Raw genomic sequence first — 13,402 nt, forward strand, 5'->3', positions numbered from 1 at the left:
GTTGGATGGATGTAGAGAAGATGTTGGATGGATGAATGTTGGATGGATGTAGGATAGATGATGGCTGGATGAATGTTGGATGGATGTAGAGTAGATGATGGCTGGATGAATGTTGGATGGATGTAGGGTAGATGTTGGATGGATGAATGTTGGATGGATGTAGGGTGGATATTAGATGGATGGATGAATTTTTGGGGATTGAATCAAGAATCAATGAATCAAGTTCCTGGGAAAGAAGAATGTCAGCGCTGCATTACTGCAGAACCTCAAGCTCTCAGAAATAGAGACTGGAAAGCAGTTAAATATATGTTAAAAATCACATTACAACACCTGAGAAGAAAAGTCTAGTGTGAAAAGCACTGGAACTGAGGTAATGAATGTTGGATGGATGTAGGGTAGATGTTGGAAGGATGGATGTAGGGTAGATGTTGGAAGGATGGATGTAGGGTAGATGTTGGAAGGATGGATGTAGGGTAGATGTTGGAAGGATGGATGTAGGGTAGATGTTGGAAGGATGGATGTAGGATAGATGTTGGAAGGATGGATGTAGGGTAGATGTTGGATATATGGATGGATGTTGGATGGATATTGATTTATTCTTGTTTATTTTAATATATTTTTTTTATTTATTTTAGGGCCTGAACACTGAAAGTGTGTTGGGAATATGTTAAATATTTCACATTTCAAGGATTTTTCATTTCTTTAAATATCTGTGTATCATGATTTCAAAATTTGTTAACTTTCTAAAATGTAATTTGTTTGTTGTTTAAAAACAAAAATTTGTTTTAATCATTTCATAAAAAGTTTGACTGACAACTGTGTGGCATAAACTGTGTGGCATACTTAAAATAAAACTGGTCATTTATGTTGTCATAAAACTGTCTTTAAAGTCGTATGTCTTGTTATCTGTAAAGGCAGATGGAAAGTTTCACATATACATAATTACTATAATTACTCATTTTAATTATTATAATTACTCATTACAAAACTATTTTAGTCCAAAATAAGGAAACTGGGAGTAATAATAAAGGCTGGTGTCAGCAGCTGCAGATAGTGACCTTGGGCCCCATTAACATATAAAAACTTGGTATGTATGTGTGTATGTGGACAGACCCCACAAGTCGGCAATCCTAGAAACGGGGCCCACAAGGGGCCAAATACCTTTTTTGACAAAACTTTAGAAATTTGTCAAATTGAAGTGATATTAATGATTTAGATTTTTTTTTAGATCTAATGTTATTTTTTACAGCAGTGTAGGACCACTGCAAAGGGTGGATCCCACAACGCATAAAAAAACTTGTGGGCCCCATTAGGGGGCCTCCGTCAGAATGTGTGTGCGTGTGTGTGTGTCTATCAGAGTGTGTGTGTGTGTGTTACGCATGTCTATCAGAGTGTGTGTGTGTGTGTGCGTGTGTGTGTGTCTATCAGAGTGTGTGTGTGTTACGCGTGTCTATCAGAGTGTGTGTGTGTGTTACGCGTGTCTATCAGTGTGTGTGTGTGTGTGTGTGTGTCTATCAGAGTGTGTGATGGGTTCTGACAGGTCCTGGTGGGCTTGGCTGGGCTCAGCAGAGGGTCCGATTGATGTGGTTAAAAAGATAAAAAACAAAAACACATCTTCACTCTGTTGATTTACATTTACTGGACATTCAGCTACATGACTAGATTGTTTTTTGCAAACCTTTTTGATTTTATTGTATTTATTAAATAGATATCACTGAAATTAAATTTAATTATACTGTATGCCATGCAGTGACATTTTTATCCATAGTGAGTCACAGTCCGTTCAGTTCAAGTGTATTAGTCTGTTCTCTGGAAAATTGTGCATCCCTTTCCCTTTTCTTCTTTATTTGATATTTATCTCTTTTCTTTCATATAAGCAATACATTTTTTAATCAGTTTAATGCGTCCTTGCTGAATACAAATATTAATCTTACTGGCCCAAAACATTTGAAGAGTAATGTATATGTTAATGAATGGTATTGCTTTGATGCGTAAAGGTAAATACATTTTGTATTAATTTGTATACCAATTCCAGTATTTTCAATTTTGAAAAAGTAGCATTAAATTGTACGGTATCAACCAGAATTGTAATATCTGTGCATCCCTAATCCAGGACCAAGACCATTCAGAGCTGTAGTCGAGTCATTTGGGAACAAAACCAAATGCACACACACACACACACACACACATACTACTACTATACACACACATCTTTGTGGGGACATATATATCCATATATATCACACACATATATATCTTATACATATACTGTATATTACTACTACTATACACACACACACACACACACACACACACACACACACACACACACACACAGTTTCCCTTGCTTTCTGCTTCTCAATTAAGCAGGACAATCTAGGATGTGTGTGTTCAGTCTGAGTGAAGTCAAATGTGTTTTGCTGATTTTATGGAATATACTGTGTTGCTGTCTAATGGCACACTTTCATTCAATCATACGAGTTAATGTGAGCCTGCAGTGTGCTAATATAATCTCATCTGCTGCCGTATGTGTCACATTTCAGCATGTCTGATACTAATGTAATATCCTCTGCCCATGTCATCCATCCACTCACTCACTCGCTCGCTCGCCCGACCTCCATCCCGGCCCGTGAAACAGCAGTCAGAACCAGTTAGACCAGTGGAGGAACACAGCGCAGACTGTTTTTAAAGAGGAGCGTTGAGCTACACAACACCACCTCTTTGCCTGAGACGAGCCGTTGATGAGCCGAACTGCTCCAGCTCCCGGCCAAACCCCCCACCCAACCCCCCCCCCCCCCCCCCCCCGAGCCGCTGGGCCGTAATGGATTTTTATCAGCCTAAAGTATCAGAGCTGATTCGAGGAGTCCCTCCGCTGCTCTACAATTCCTTTTGAAATGCCTTTCTTTGGTAGTCTCATTGCACTAGCCTGGGGCGATGGCCTTCAGAGATCACAATGTTATTAATATAAACATGTCAAAACGCATGCTGAAATTCAAAACAGGGGTGCCAAAATGTCAAGGTGTCAAACTGCTGAAATATAAATCACGCTTTAATATTCGAAAACACTGCAAAAATGGCCGCGCTGCAAATAGCTGTAGCAATGCAACTCATTTGAAATGAAGTCGTTCTGCCGCACGCTAAAGGTGGGCCGGAACGGGCCGGAACGCACAAATCAGGACATTATGTGCTGCCTAATTGCGAAACAGCTCGTGTGCATGAGCGCATGCTTCCGGATTGATTCTTCTCAGCATTTAAATGACCGCAGAGCAGAACGAACCTGAAACTACAGCGGAAGCGAGACGAGGCTTGCTGGCGGGTTTAGGCTCAGAACTCAGTGGTGCGTTTGGGGTTTGGGTTTGGTTACGAAGCCGAGGTTAGGAATGATGTGGTTGCTGCTGGGGTAAACCGTAAGAACATGAAGTGTCCACCAGCAGTGTGAGAGGGATCATGGTTATACGGCATGAAAAGCATTCATGTGCCTGTCGTGCTGAATAAAGGTTAACATGTGGCCTGGGAACGCAGTGCATCTGTGACAGAGAGAGGAGAGCAGGAGAGACATGGACTTACCTGATGTGATCTGTCTCCTCTTCTGCCCTGCTGATCGCGAGCTGATGTTTGGATCGGCTCCAGGCGTCCACACGTCACTGCGCATCTGTTCCCACACGGAGAGCCACGCTTCACTGCGACACTCAAACACCAGCAGCGCAAACTACATCTCCAGATATATATTAGCCTTCTGCGTTCTCCTTTTAATTGTCAAGTCACCGTCATTTATAAAGCGCTTTTAACAATATTGACTGTTTCAAAGCAGCTTTACATTGATTATAGCAAATTAATTAATGGGAAATTAAAGTAACAGAGATTGTTACAGCAGCTCTAGATTACAGTTATTGTCCAGCTAAAGTTAGTTTTGATCGATTCACTTTTGTTGCAAATGTGACGGGATTAAAGGAGCTAGGTTATTGGTTTATTAGTGGATGAGGCGGCAGCACCTTTAGTACTCAAGGACCTTTATTTTGATGTCAGTTGGCATGTCTTGCGGTGTCATTATACGGTGGTTTGCGGGTATGTTGAGGCTGGTCATGTTTTGCAATTAGCTGGACTGCTCTGTTGTAATATGTACTGTTCTTAGATTCATTTGCAGCATGTGCACTTTGAGGAAGGGTGGCTGTATGTGACCACAGGTATGTGCGGCAATCTTGGTAAGCTTTGCTAGCGGTATAGTAGTAACGATGTACTGCTTTCGCTAATAGTAAAATGGCGGGTGTGTGAGTGCTGGCTGACGGGTTGGGCTGCGGCGCTTCGAGTAGCCACACAACAGGAGGTTGGTGTTCACCAGAGGACACTGTAAGTATCTCTTTCGGTAACACTTTAAAATAATGGTCAGTAGTTAACAAGTAGCTATGCAGGAAGTAATAGGTAGTACTCTCTTTTTTTTGGTTTGATATTTGGCGTTTCTGGTGTTAAAGGAAAAGGGACTTCAACATCGGTAACTCTAGCCAGTGCAAGAACGCTACAGGAGATGCCGCTGCTGTTTTGCTTATCCGATTCATTCTCTTATTTTCGTCTGTTGTTTGCACAGTTGTTCTGAGATTACGGCTTACTAGGGTTTCAGTTGTGTTTTCCCTTTGTTTTGTCTTGTTGGATTTTCCTTGTAACTACTGCGTGTGGATTATTTGTTGTTGGTTACCCTATGGTTTGTGTGTTCTTTTTTTTTTTACATTGGTACTAATTCATGGTTTTCTTTTCTATAACTTATTGTAATCGTTTTGGAGTGCACTCACTCTTTGGTTGGCCTTATCTGGACAGGAGGCTGGAGCGCCTTTGACGTGCCAATCATTACGTTTGTACATTTCATTTGGGTTGGATAATTTTCTCATTTCATTTTGAATTGATTCTTTTCTTGTGTCTTAAATTAAAAGTATAATTTTAAATATCTCATACCTTGTAAGGCCACACAAAGATCCTTAGCAGTTAAAGGAGAGCTCCGGCGGAAATGACCCTTTGGTCTAATTACACATTGGCACAGAGTCTACTGTTCTCTGAGATTTGTTTTCATGATAATCGAATGTAAAGAGTTTTATCTCTAAACAACCACAAACGCCATTCATACAGTTCAGCTCACCTGGCACGTCGTTCGTGGTTCGACTGGTCTAGACTGTTTTTACTGTCTTTACCCAAAGAGATTCCCCCCATGTGGTGAGCACCTATGGCCGCCACATAACCCTTTAAAGTGAACCGGCATAGACCGGCAGTGAACTGCTCCTTCAGGAACTTCCACACTAACCCAACCGGGCAGTTAACTGGGTCCAACTGACGGCCGCTACAATCCAGTCCACTGCTTGGGACAGACGGCCCCTCCTGACGGGTAACTCCAGCGAGGCCCGCCGAGGAAAGACACTAGATTCATGCCTGGCCGAACACCCTCAATATCTGCTCTGGAGCCTCCATTCCCCAGGCCTCAGCCTCTGCCCCGACAGCATGTCTGCTGCTATAATCTGGGCCACAGGGGGATTTGGGGCGCCAGATTGGACGCGAGCGCAAACACCCCTGGTGATTTATATAGGCGACCACCGATGTGTGGTCTGTGTGGACGAGCACATAATGGCCCCTGAGATCTGTTAGGAAGTTCTTTAGAGCAAGATATACAGCCAACATCTCCAGGCGGTGGATGTGCCATGAGAGACGGTGGTCCCTCCATGAATGAGCGCGTCCCCACCCGTTGAATAACGCCGGCAGGGGTGAACACGCGATCTAAATGGATGCTTGCTCGCCATAGTCTTTGGATATGGATACAGATATTTATGTAGACAATACTATACCAAAAAGACAGACAGATTCACACTGATTGCTACTGAAGACAGAAGCTAGCGCTGCTTCGTTCGTGACGTCCCGCCACTCCACTGGACTGATCTCACGCTCATCAAGACGCCATCGCGCAAAGCGTTCCATCAGCGGCAATCTATTTTATTAACTAACATGAACAAGTGACTAAGTGAAAATGAACAAATATTGTAACAAATATATTCTTATTGTTTTTCATTTTAGTTAAAACATTAACTAATGTTATTAAATTAGATCTTATTGTAAATTGTTACCAAAATATATACCTTTAAGGAAGGATAAACACAATAGAATAAACCATAATGATGACTGGATTGAAAATAAAAATTTACCATTACAATGAATACAATGAGAAGAAATGCTATATATATACACATATATTTTTATATAACCACCTTTGGGTGGTTTTCGAAAATGTGAATCATGGGATTCATTATAATTCATTTGACTTGGTAAAAGATTTCAGATCTAACAGTCGCTAATTTCCCATCAGGCAAGTGTGTGAAACGAATCCAGAGAAATCGAATCCATTGGGCTCCAGGGTGTCTCTACACTTTGCTGTTGTTTAAATCCTCGTTTAGCCTCGTGATACTAAGTGTTACAGTTCGCTGTTTGTATTTCCCAGAGACTCATACACTTTTTTGACAGATTTATTTACATCTTTCGCCTAATTCAAAGAGTAAAAGAGTTGGTCAGGCATCTGAACACTGAAGATTGAAGCTTTCCTCTTGTTTCCATGCTGAGGGTAAAGAGTCTGGGTCACTGTATTGGGTTAGTCTTCCAATCACATTAAAGCTTGACACTATAGTCTGAAATTTTCCAATTATACCCTGGACTTCAAAAGTGGCTTCAAAATGCTTTGACACAAAACATATATTTTTCAAGTAAAATATATTTGATTTTAGTGCCTTTAGCATTCATGTAAACAACACAGATATGACTGGAGATGCACGTCTGTGCTCTTTGATCTGCGTGTTCAGCCTTTGATCTGTCTATGAGAGTGAAAAATGTATTTTCCAGCGGGGCGCTGCGGTGACCCCACAGACGCTGGGAACACCATCTCCAAATGCTCCTGGAAACCTGCAAATGAAAGCTGGAAAATGAAGTAAACATACTCATATCTGTGTGTATACACCATGACCTGCAATGCCTTAAAGCAGAGCTCTTCATCTGCTCTCTTCTGGAGGTCACGTGATCCAGAGGAAAACCGGCGGGAGGCCAAGCGTTTTTAAGAGCAGTTAATGCATTGCCAGAGTACTTTCGTTGGAAGGGTTAACATGACAAACGAACACACTGAATATTATTTTTGAATGTTAAGAAAGTCTGAGGTAATGAGCTAAATCCTGTTTAAAGGCAATAGCTTGAGAACAAATATAATCCAATAACATTCTCCTAAAACCTCTATCTTCGACATGATCTACCCATACTCTTCAAGAAAAACTACAGAACCGTCGTTTCACATCGGAAAGAAAAAGAAGGAAAATGTCTGTTCTTCCTGTCCTTCTCATTCAGTGAGGAGAAATGAGCCTGTTTTTGTCCTGCAAATGTCTCCATGAGAAATGTACGTTGACTCGTAGCTGGTCAAACACAATGAGGACGTTAGCATGTATTCAGACTGTGTTTTTGCTTCTTTAAAGCGACGTTGGGCTTGTCTTGTCGATGATCACCGCTGACCTCTCTGGTTCGCCATCCGGCACACAGTTTTCATTTAAATCAGTTGGAACGACATAGAAAACAAATGAATAAAAAGAGCGGAAAAAGATCCGCCCTAAAGACGTGAAGGAAGTAAAATATTACAGTTTGGAGAGATCTACTGTTCAGTTCAGCGTCCAATTGACTCTTAAGCTCACCTCAGAGTCCTTCAAACACTAACAGCTCAGACCACTGGCCTTCAGGACGATGGAGAACGAGAGCTCACGCTGTGTTTGAGTCTGAGGATCAGACCTGGAGCCGTCAGGGTTTCTGCGGGATCATTAGCATACGACTGTAGCCCAGCCGCTCTCAGCTGCCATGTAGACTTTCCTCTCGCTCGCTGCCATTTCCTAATTGTCCACTCAGACTCTCAGCTCCACTTAGAGCCGGTCCTCTGAAACAAGGCCTTCTGGGTAGAGATGGAGTCAGTGCCACTGGTGTGCCTTCTCATCGAGATCTGCCACTGTAGATCCAGTGTTAGCGCATCAGCCTTACGGGCCACACGGGGCATGAACCCCCAATACACACACACACACACACACACACAAACAGGCGCACACATCTTTGTGGGGACTCTCCATAGGCGTAATGGTTTTTATACTGTACTAACTGTATATTCTATCCCCTTCCCCTGCCCCTATCCCTAAACCGACCCCTCACAGGAAGAAACATTCTGCATTTTTACATTTTCTAAAAAAACATGACTTAGTATGATTTATAGGCTGTTTTCCTCATGGGGACCGCTGGCTGGACCCCACAATGTGGGTGATTTTCAGGTTTTACTATACTTGTGGGGACATTTTGTCCACACAATGTAATATAAACAGAAACTCACACACACACACATGTCCAGCGCCGGGTCTGACACACACACACACACACATGTCCAGCGCCGGGTCTGACACACACACACACACACACACACATGTCCAGCGCTGGCCGAATCTGAAGCCTAAACCAGAGGCCGCTTCGCAGACTTTACTATTACACGTATAGATTCCTCCTTGATAATTAGTGCAGATGAAATCATACGGTCACATGTGAAGATCAAAGGCGCCCAGTAAACAGATCAAATATCTCAGACCCGTGTTTCATGCAGCTTCTCGTCGGCTTCAGTCTGTAAAATATACACGCCTCGCTCTGTTCAGATGGAAGCCGACAGAGACTCAGTCCAGAGCACTTGCGTTTTTAACGTAAAAGATGTGCAAGCTCACATCTAGCGCTTTACGTCAACGTGTTTGTTGTGTTGTTAGCAGAGAAACTGAGGCCACGTTTGCTCATCCCTCTGTATGTGTGTGAGAGAGCGGCGCGAGGATCGACCGGCTCCCCGTCGCTGCTATAGTACTACAGTCGACTCACCTTGCATAAAGTGCAAAGCAGCGTGTGTTCCTGTCTGAATCTATGATTCAACAACGAGAATGACAGGACGCTTTCACAAATGGACATGTTCATCCGCCAGATGACAGGACTGTGATAATGTCATTGATTGAGTGTTGAGGAACATGTGTAAGGCTGAGTATCAAGTTCGTCACAGATATTTCTGCTCTAAGTGAACACACATAATTAGCCGATCACAACAGATTATTTATTGGGTTACCAATGGTTGCTGGATTTATACACTCTAAAAATTGCTGGGTTGTTTTAACCCAAGTTTGGGTCAAATATGGACAAACCCAACCATTGGGTTACATTTTTAATTACATTTTTAACCCAATGTTTGGGTTGACCCAAAGTTGGGTTAAAACAACCCAGCATTTTTAGAGTGTGTCTAAAATCCCCGGGGAGCAGCACAACAGGCGAGTAGAAGAAAAATATTGAGTGCCAAAGCGGCTGTCATTTGATGAGAATTCAATTCAGTTCAATTCAAATTTATTTGTACAGCGCTTTTCACAATACATATTGTTTCAAAGCAGCTCTATACAGAAAGTGCATTTCAGATATGTACATAGAAAAAATACAGGTAGTTATTCATGTATTAATTTAGGCCATAACATATCGCCAGCGTCGAGTGGTCTCTTCAAAGACGTTGGGGGCATCTGAAGTCCCCTTGAGTGCAGTGCCCTTCACTATCTGGGCTCTGAACCGGTTCAAGGAATGAAAAAAAAAACTTATTTTTTCATTCTGTTTAATATTTTAATTTGTCAGTCAACTAACTATGAATGCCAGTGTGAAGAAACTTTGTGAAGAAACCAGCAGAAACTTTTTGAAAATATGGACGAAGGTACTAAATACGCAGGCGGATGCATTATGGAGGATTGGGATTACACATAGTGTCGGCCATCTTTTTTTTGAAGCTTTTTTGGAAGCTAAGCTAGCAGGCTCAAGCAGGCCCAATCCTCCATAATCCATCCGTCTGCGTATTCACTACCATCGTCCATAGTTTCAAATATTTTCAAAAGGTTTCTGCCATTGAAATCAAACACACTGGCACTGATCTGTGATTGGTCTGTTGGCGCATTAGGCCCAACCCCCTATGGGTGGGTTTGAAAGGATGGGATCAGTGCTTGTAGTCTTTACAGAAATCCCCCTCTGTTACACTTCCTCATACAATGAGGTAAAAATCGTCATGTTACGTCATTGCACGAGGAAGTGAAGAAGGTAAATAGCGGATTTCTCTCGTCTCTGGGGAAAATGGGAGTGTTGCACAACGATTCAATAGTATAACTGGGTTTCTAACTATGGCAAGCTTAATGCAAAAGGGTGGAGTGTCCCTTTAATGGTTTGTAAAGTATCCTGAGATCTGAGATCCAGAAGCTATGTCAGTGCATCGCCATGGTGACTTATGATGACATCAACATCACATTTGCATTCATGGTGAGTTGACTGACAAATTAAAATATTTAACAGAATTAAAAAAATTTTCATTCCTTGAACTGGTTCAGAGCCCTGATAGTGAAAGGCATTGCAGTTATGAATAAAATGTTCACTGCGCTGCTTTTATATCTACTCTCAAATAACTTCCTACATAGATGCATCACTCCTCAATTCTGGACACTTTCCCAATGAGCAGCTCTGCAACTCCTCTAGCAAAGAAAACATGTCTTTCTGCCCAGAGGAAACATTAGGAAAACACAGCTCGGACGTTGTGCATCGCATTGCTTTGCAAACACTCTTGTCCATAAATTGGGTTTATGTGTGACCTTTGGGTGACAAGACTGATGGTGTCAGGAACTGGGACTTCCTGTTGGAGCTCCACCCGGACACACTGTGTGTGGTACTTGCTTAGGATGGATGGACACTTAGAGATTTGTACCCTGCATTCTTTCCCCCCAAAACTAAGAGGGACAAGGAAAAAAAAAAGATTTTTTAGGTACTTTACCCTTTGAGTTTGACTGTGAGTCGAACATATCATACCCAGAGGTGGAAAATAACAAACTACAAATACTTTAGCTACAGTACTTGACATTTTTTTAAATTCTTCTTTCTTGAGAATAATTAAATTGTGGTGCTTTTACTTTTACTTAAAAAAGTATTCAACTTAACATTTATTTTTCATCAAAAGTACAAAGTATTTTGACAACGGAGAAACAGAGCGAGCTGGAGTTTTAGCCAATCACAGACAGGTCTGAAATGCTTCAGCCAATCACAGACAGGTCTAAAGTGCTTCAGCCAATCACAGACAGGTTTGAAGTAGGCTTGGGAATCAGTTATAGGTTCCGGTTTGGAACCGGTTCCAAACGTTCCGACCCATCGGCATCGTACACGTCCACATGTTAAAGATTCCACTAACGATTCCGAACGTTACGTTCCATCCATTCTCACGTCGCGACATGTCGTCGTTCACACTATACGACTGGATCCTGGACCAGGGGCACAACAGATATGCTCAAACAATTAATTAACATCCATGGCATTAAATACCAGGACTGCACTATATTTGACAGCCTGTGCTCCACAAACAATGGTAGGTAGACTTATAAGTTATATCAAAACATTAATGCTAGATAATGCTAGATAAGTAATGATCTTTTCTAACTAAATATTCAAATTATGTGCAAATATTTGCTGGTTTAATTCATTGTAGATGTTGACAGTGACAGAGAGCCTGGTGAGAGTAGCGAGAGCGAGACCCCTTCCCCGCTAGCTGCTCAGGGTGCCAAGATGACAGAGAAAAGGGTTTAGACTAAGTGTGATTACAATACAAAGCTTTGTTTCAGAAATGTTGACTTTTTTTTTTTTTTGAAATTTCAATGCATTCAACTTTTGTATTGGTATTGCACACTTGGCTTTCATTCTCTAAACCACTTTAAATTAGACATTCAAAGCCAACAACTCTCAAAGCCAGCCTGTAAGTGTTCAGCAAATGGTTCTGGAATCGATATGGGAATCAACAAGGAATCGCATCGATAAGCAGACTCGACAATGGCATCGATATTGATAATTTATTGACGATGCTCATCCCTAGTCTGAAGTGCTTCAGCCAATCACATAAGGGTCTGAAACAAAACAATTACAAATTTGCATGTTATTGTATCCATTGAAGGGTTTTCCTGGAGCGTCATAAGTTTAATACTTCTATGAATCTCCCTTGTGGACTCTGCGCGAGGGCGCCCTCTGGCTGCCAGTAGGAATGAAACAGTAATGACATGAGAGTCTTTAGTGCTCCATATGACTATTATCACATCATTTTGGGTAAAAATTGAAAAATAATACTAAAGTACTTTGTAAGGATGTGTGTCTTCCCAGAATGTGTGTGTGAAATTTCAGCTCAAAATAACTGATGTATTAAAGCTCATCAAATTTGCCCCTTTTTGGATGTGAGCAAAAATACTCTGTGTGTGTCCCTTTAAATGCAAATGAGCTTTATCCCCCCTCTGTTCAGAAGAGGGCGGAGCCTTCACTCGAGCTTCAGAGACTCCGGCAACAGCGGTGGTGTGTTCTGGTCAGTAGTGTTGAGTGTTATTTTCAGGCTTTGCTGGATCTTCTCCAGTGCGTTAGATCTGGGCTCTGTCGGAGCCCAATGTCACTGGTGTGTGAGCCCATCTAAAGCCCATCTAAAGAGATTTGTATTTCAATTATAATAAGTCAGATTTTCATGATATATCCCCTTTAATCTCTTATTCAAATTTACACAAAACATTTAAATCCCAGATCTTCCCACTTTTTAAGTGCATCCGAAGTGGCTCCGACTGGGAAGAACTGATGTAAAGAGACTACGCCACTAATTAACCCAATCCACTGAGCAGTCTATGACGAGAGACGGGGCCTTCTGGTTAGCACACGCACTAATCTACGGCCGACCCGTGTTTGAGTCCATTTCTTGTACATTATCCTATCAGATTAAATGCTGATTAAAAAATATAAAGCATAATATTTCGGATAGAAATCTTACAAATGGTACATGTACAACAACAGTGGCTGTCGAGCACGGCGGCGTTACGGTTCAAAGGACGAACCATCAATGTAAATTGAAGTTGGCGACATTCATGCAGAAACATTAAAAACTAGTAAAAAATAAAACAAGCTGCCCCAAACTCTACCGTTTTTTATTTCTACACATTCAAATCACTTTCCACAATGCAACAAAAAAAAAAAAAAAAAAAAAAGAAGAAGGAAAAAAGTGAAGCATAAAAACTTCTCGTTTGGCCAAATCTGCAGCCCGACAGCAGCCTGTGAGATGAGGATGTCATGTGACTGGCTGATCTCCTGTGATGTAGTATATATGACATGCTGGTCAGAGCGCATCCCTAATAAGAGCAGTGAAGACACACTGGGGCAACAAGAGGCAGCTGTTTGCTCACCAGTCAGGTGGAATGAAGGGATTGAACCGGTGGGTCTGAACTGAAGCCATCCGAGCAGAAGCTCTGAGTATCTGCATGCCTCCAATTATTGTCCTGCCAGCAGCCTGTAACACACACACACACAC

General features: G+C 41.8%; 1 protein-coding gene across 3 annotated transcripts in view; it reads left to right on the forward strand.

Annotated features, from left to right (window-relative positions):
- bnc1 (basonuclin zinc finger protein 1) overlaps nt 1-13,402 on the forward strand; it is a 73,439-nt gene that overhangs the window by 37,073 nt on the left and 22,964 nt on the right. The window lies entirely within an intron of this gene.

Source organism: Pimephales promelas, chromosome 10 (genome assembly GCF_988280905.1).
Source record: "Pimephales promelas chromosome 10, fPimPro1.hap1.1, whole genome shotgun sequence".
Taxonomy (NCBI): Eukaryota; Metazoa; Chordata; class Actinopteri; order Cypriniformes; family Leuciscidae; genus Pimephales; species Pimephales promelas.